Consider the following 6000-nt stretch of genomic DNA (forward strand, 5'->3'; position numbering starts at 1 on the left):
ACAGTGAGATAAACTTCAATGGTAAGTAACCATTAACATGCGTTTCCTTCTTAAATAGGCCTATACAGTTTATTTAATACCTTCACACAAAGTGTTCTGATAATTTTGCCAGGTGTTACATTGTTATATGGCCGTAGCATTATAGCTAACAATCGCTAATGCTAACTGTAGCGGTAGGCTAGCTAATATGATCGTTTGTGTCATGTGAAATGTAAACTAACTGACATTAACGTTACTATTGATAAACGTAACTTGTGAAATATTAATATAAATAGAAAAAGCCATGTAACTACTATGTTGTTACTATTCTTAGTTAACCACCTGCACCTGGGTAAATTGCAATCTGTAGCTAAATTAACTACTGTATTATGGCTAGTTTGTGTCATGTAAACAAACTAATGTTACGATCTACATATTATTCTCAATATTACTGTGAATAGAGAAACAATATGTAGCTAACTTGCTATGACATAGCCTACTCTATGCTAATCATCCAGGTAGATTACTACCCATTTAAAAGTAACTTGATTGATTTTGATAATGCAGCTGTCATAGTAGGTGTGCGTTTGTGCTGTAGTGTCACAGTGTATTGTCCAAAGGATGCTCATTGTATATTGTTGTCCATATTCATGTTGCCTTTAGATGAGCAATAAGCCTAAAAGCAACAAGTCCATGGGGGAAGGAGAGTGGATGGCGAGGTTGAGGGCGTATGCCCGCTCAGGGGTTTGGCCTTCTGGAGGCAAAGGACCAGCCCCTAAGCAGCGGAAGTGGCATGACCTCTATCAGAAGGTAAAATATAGCAATATATAATGATAACTTCAAAAAATATACCATACAATAGTGCAGATGCTATGAATAAAACAAATTACTGTACACCCCAGTCTAAACATGGTTGTGATTGTTTCAGATTGAGAAATGTCCCATGCAGGCCCGTGGACAGACCACTCTGTTTGGAGGGTCAGTGGCCTGTAATTGTGGATTTCACTGCACTAAGGTGATCTGTTTTAAATTGATGTATCATTATGTTTAATCTCACATCTCATGTCTGCTGCAGTGTTGTTGCTGTTACATCACGCATCACAATGCTGTTGCTTTAGCAGCCCACCACTCAGCCTCCTGCCAGCAGCCTCGCAGTCTGCTGCTCTGGTCTCGACCGCTGGTGCAACGGCTGCTGTGCCACCATCTTTCCGGCAGGTCCAGCTGGTTATATACATATATATATATATATATATATCCCTTCTCCGTCTTCTGTGAGGACTCCCAGTCCCCCTACTAAGTGTGTCAATGGTGAATAATTCATTAAATAACTCTTATTTCATATATATATATATATATATATATTATATATATATATATAGTGGTTTTGTGTTTGTTACATAATCAAATTAATATTGTTTGTCTTTTCAGTTCAGGCAAACAGGAGGGACCTCATGGAGGTGCCACTGCTGGACCAGGTGCGCATGGAGCACATCTGGCGTGTGCAGCAACGCCACGTCAAGTGCATCCAGGACCTGCCTGGTGTGCAGCTTTCATACAGAGACGAGTACCACCAAGAAGGGGGGTGTTGTCCTGAGTATCGCTGTGCCAGAGGGTCCACGTCTCTGGAATCATTTCATTGACACCTGAACACGTTCATTCCAGGTGGGTGTCTTCCTTACAGTACATCATAAAACCCAGTATAGTCTTTTATGAAAAGAATCATTAGATTGGAAAGCCAGACCTTTTTAATGGACTATTAATATTTTATTTTTTTGTCAGGAACTAGTGCAAATGCGCTGAATTTCCATCTTTACCTCCTGGAAGGCCTGAACAGGTGGAACAGGATCGGGGGAGTGCGGCGGTGACCAGTAGGCCATCGTCTCTGCTCACCTACGCCGGGCATGTGACCCAGTGCGTCAACAGCAGCAGCTTGAAGGTGTTTGGCCGGCCATTTGTGCCAAACTTCAGGCCACCCTCCAAATACACTGGTATGCTAATGTAATAATAACTGTCTACCTAGTATTTTTGGTTTGTTGGCTTCTAAGTGTTTTAACCGACATTCAAAATAAAAGCTAACTATATACTTAACATGATACATGACATTAACTAATTAATTACGTGTGCATGCTTGGGCACATGTTTATGTTTTCTTTTTAATAGGAGAGCTGCTTGGTGTTGACTACCTGTTAAGTCAGACTGGGCAGCCCCTGCAGGTCAGCCCTGACTCAGAGGAGACAGAAGACATGCTGGAGGATGTGGACGGGGGCGAGGAAGACAATGAAGGCTTTGAGGAAGACCAAACAACTGACCTCACAATGTCAGGTCTCCTTGATGACCTAAGTGTCTCAACACAGCCTGTCTTCTCCATCCTTGCTGCCTCCTCCCTGGCTGCTGCCTCCTCCCTGGCTGCTCCTATCCAGCCTGCCATCTCCTGCATGGCTGCGGATGTGTCTGGGGTATGTAAAGCATATTCATTTGCTAATAAATAACATCACTGTTATTTTGTTTTGTCCCAACTTCACTCATCTCAGAATTCTCATCCTTGTTTCACCAGGCTGTGGATGAGTGGACAGCTTGGCAGAATATCTAGTGGAGCTGCACAACCAGCCCTCTAGCCCTCACCAACCAGCAGGTCACGAACTTATATCGTCTTGTTTTTCCTCCTCTGTTCTCTGTCTCAAATGTCCACACTTGACTGTTTTTGTTTTCTCATGTGCGGTTCTTTGTATGTTGTCTTTCTCAGGTGATTTTGTCAATATTGTCGCTCTGTGCCAGAACTTCCTAGACCACGACAAGCAACGGGTTGTCTTTGCTGCCAGACACAAGACTAGGCTGGACACAGGGAGGTTCAAGTCTTCAAAGATGAGGCAGGAGTTCACTCCAGGGGTGGAGAGAATGTAAAGCGGCATGCCCTCACCATCGCTGCCCCGCTTGCCCAAGGGCCAGATTGCTGCCGCCTGGTGGGAACCATCTTTGTTCGGCTGTGCCATCCACCGCAGTCCCAAGAAGAGATCCAGATGGGACCTTATCCTGGAGGACTACAGACCAGTCAGGCGGCGCATTCTCGCCAACGGGTTAATTAATCAGCAAACCACCATGCAGCTGGTGGACGTGAGCCACACCACCCTAGTGCAGTGGCACAATAAGACGGTGAAGAGGCAAGACAGCATGGTGGTGATGCGGGGTCTGGACCTGCCAAGCCGCTTGTCTGTGGCGGCTGACCCTCTCCCCAGCGCAAATATGCACCCCTATCTGTCCCCCCCCCCACCTGGCCCGGCTCACCAGTACCACTGTGGGTCAAGCGCAGGTTAAGAGGAAGGCTGCACCCACATTCGCGACACCTGTGGCTGTGAGGCCACGTACTCAGCGGCAGCTCTTCCCGGCTCCGCATCCACCTCCCACGTCAGCTCCACAGCTGATGATGCTGGCTCCAATGAGTACACAGGTGCCTGTCCTGATGTCTGCCCCCCAGGCCCTGGGGTTCAGCCTAAACCCAGGGAGGACTACATCCAATCTCCCATTTGGCAGTGCTGCAGCGTGCCAAACTCCTGCTCTTCCGGCTCCAGTCTGAAAACTGACCCGCAGAGTACTGCACGACACGTGCAAGAAATGCGGGCAGTTCAGGACAGCTGAGACAGGACACAGCCAGTACAAAGGGACTGTGTACTGCCCTTCAGTTGAGGCTGTCCCCAAAGAACAGTGGCTGGAGGACTTTAAAAAAAAAACAATAACATTTATGATAATTGTTTTGTGTTTGTTGTACTTTTTATGGTGTGTTTTAATTAAACCTTTACAAAAATTCTTTATTTATTCCTTTTTTTCTACACTAAAGTGGGTAACAATAATTATAAAATAATAATGATGATAATGGTGATGACAATGATGACAACATGCAGCAACAGTTACTTACATGTAGGATGCTATTCACTTCAGGAAGGTAGGAATAAATAATACAGTGTATCAGTTTTCATTTATAAAAGATGCCCAACAATCCTTGCAATCAGATCAAAACTAAGCCTTTCTGTAAGGTTTGGGGAAGAACTTATCAATAGTTATTTATTTGCAATTATTATTTATTGTATCACTATTTACAACCCAGCCCAGCTTATAACAGAGTAACACCCCAAATTCTGGAAAGTGATTTCCAAATAAGGCAATAAACAGTTTTTAAACTGGAAAACTGGACAAAAATAAAGAAACTGATGGAATATCTGCCTTGTGGACAATTAAATTACTAAAGAACTGTTCATTTAAAAAGACAGTAGGGGGCAGTAAAATGCCTAGACTGGCGGTATACTTGATGTTCCACAGTTCGACGGTTCGAATCCCAGCCGTGGCTTGCCCACAAAATTAAAAACATCAGAAAAATTCTTTAATTGTTCACAGGGGGCAAAAATACCTTCATGTCTTCAATTTTAGACCATGATCGTAGAATGCAGGCACATTTTAGTCTGGTAAATTACAGGGATTTTTACACTGGGATGGAACTGCTAATCTTTCGATTGACAGATGATCTGCCCCCTATATGGTGCAGAACTCAGGCATTCCCACTCTCTAAAACACCACCACCTAACGTGGGGCTCGAACCCACGACCCTGAGATTAAGAGTCTCATGCTCTACCCACTGAGCTAGTCAGGCACTTCTTAAAATTTGAGTTGCGAGTAAATATCGAGTAAATAAAGTAAATATGATAATCAATCAATCAACATTTATTTATATAGCACTTTACAGCACCAGCAGGTGTCCAAAGTGCTTTACATCATCAAGAAAACAAAACACAACATTCACGTGAAATACAAACAAACAAAACAAACAAACAGACAAAGCATAAAAAACAGACAGATTAAGTAACCTATAATCATCAGAAAAAGAGTTGTTACACCACTACTGTGTATTAAAAGCCATTCTAAATAAATAAGTTTTAAGTTTTGATTTAAAATGAACAACATCCGTTATAGTGCGAATGTCTGGCGGGAGCTTGTTCCAGAGTTGGGCCAGCAACAGCGAAAGCCCGATCGCCCCACTGCTTGTACCTCGACCTCGGGACTTCTAGAGTCCGTAGATTGGAAGACCGCAACAACCGATTTTGCCCACCCAAAGTTAAAAGCTCGGACAAATACTTTGGGGCAAGGCCATTTAGGGCTTTAAAAACAAACAATGCAATTTTAAAATCAATTCTAAAACGCACCGGAAGCCAGTGTAGAGTAAAAAGAACGGGAGTGATGTGTGCACTCCGAGAAGTATTTGTGAGAAAGCGAGCAGCGGCATTTTGCAAAATCTGCAGACGTGCGATGGATTTTTGATTTAGGCCACCATAAAGAGCGTTGCAATAATCGAGACGTGAACTATTAAAGGCATGAATAGTCCTTTCCAAATCGTGCCTGTTAAGAAAAGGCTTTACTTTAGCCAGGAGACGAAGTTGGAAAAAGCTTGTTTTGACAACATTGCTTATCTGTTTGTCAAATTTCATGCTACAATTAAATGTCACACCCAGATTTTTTTACAGTTTGCTTGGCGCATGAAGTCAGAGCTCCCAGACTTAAAGTTTGATTGTTTGACATGTATTTTGTACTGAAGATAATACATTCGGTCTTGTCATCATTCAGGGTCAGGAAATTGCGAGATAGCCACAACTTGATATCATTAATGCCATTTAGGAGGCAGTTTAGTGCAACACTGTCATTGGGTTGTATAGGCAGATAAATTTGCAGGTCATCTGCATAACAATGAAATGACAGGTTGTGCTTTTCGATTATAGCTCCTAATGGCAACATATATAAGAGAACAAGATAGGGCCAAGAATTGAACCCTGGGGCACCCCACAATAGAGAGGAGCAGATGAGGAGGAGAAATCACCCATTGTGAAAGAAAAAAGTCTACTTGTCAAATAAGAGCTAAACCATTTAAGTGCAGTGCCTTGAATGCCTACAAAATGCTCAAGGCGTGCAAGAAGGACTACATGGTCCACCGTATCAAAAGCTGCGGTCAAGTCCAACATCACTAGCACAGTAGGATCCCCA

General features: G+C 43.2%; 1 non-coding gene across 1 annotated transcript; it reads right to left on the reverse strand.

The window, feature by feature from the left end:
* Positions 1 to 4545: 4545 nt before the first annotated feature.
* trnak-cuu (transfer RNA lysine (anticodon CUU)) lies at positions 4546 to 4618 on the reverse strand. Its single transcript has one exon. It is a non-coding gene; the product is annotated as a tRNA-Lys (tRNA).
* Between the last annotated feature and the right edge of the window lie 1382 nt (positions 4619 to 6000).

This window comes from Etheostoma spectabile, unplaced genomic scaffold (genome assembly GCF_008692095.1).
Source record: "Etheostoma spectabile isolate EspeVRDwgs_2016 unplaced genomic scaffold, UIUC_Espe_1.0 scaffold00018818, whole genome shotgun sequence".
Classification (NCBI taxonomy): domain Eukaryota; kingdom Metazoa; phylum Chordata; class Actinopteri; order Perciformes; family Percidae; genus Etheostoma; species Etheostoma spectabile.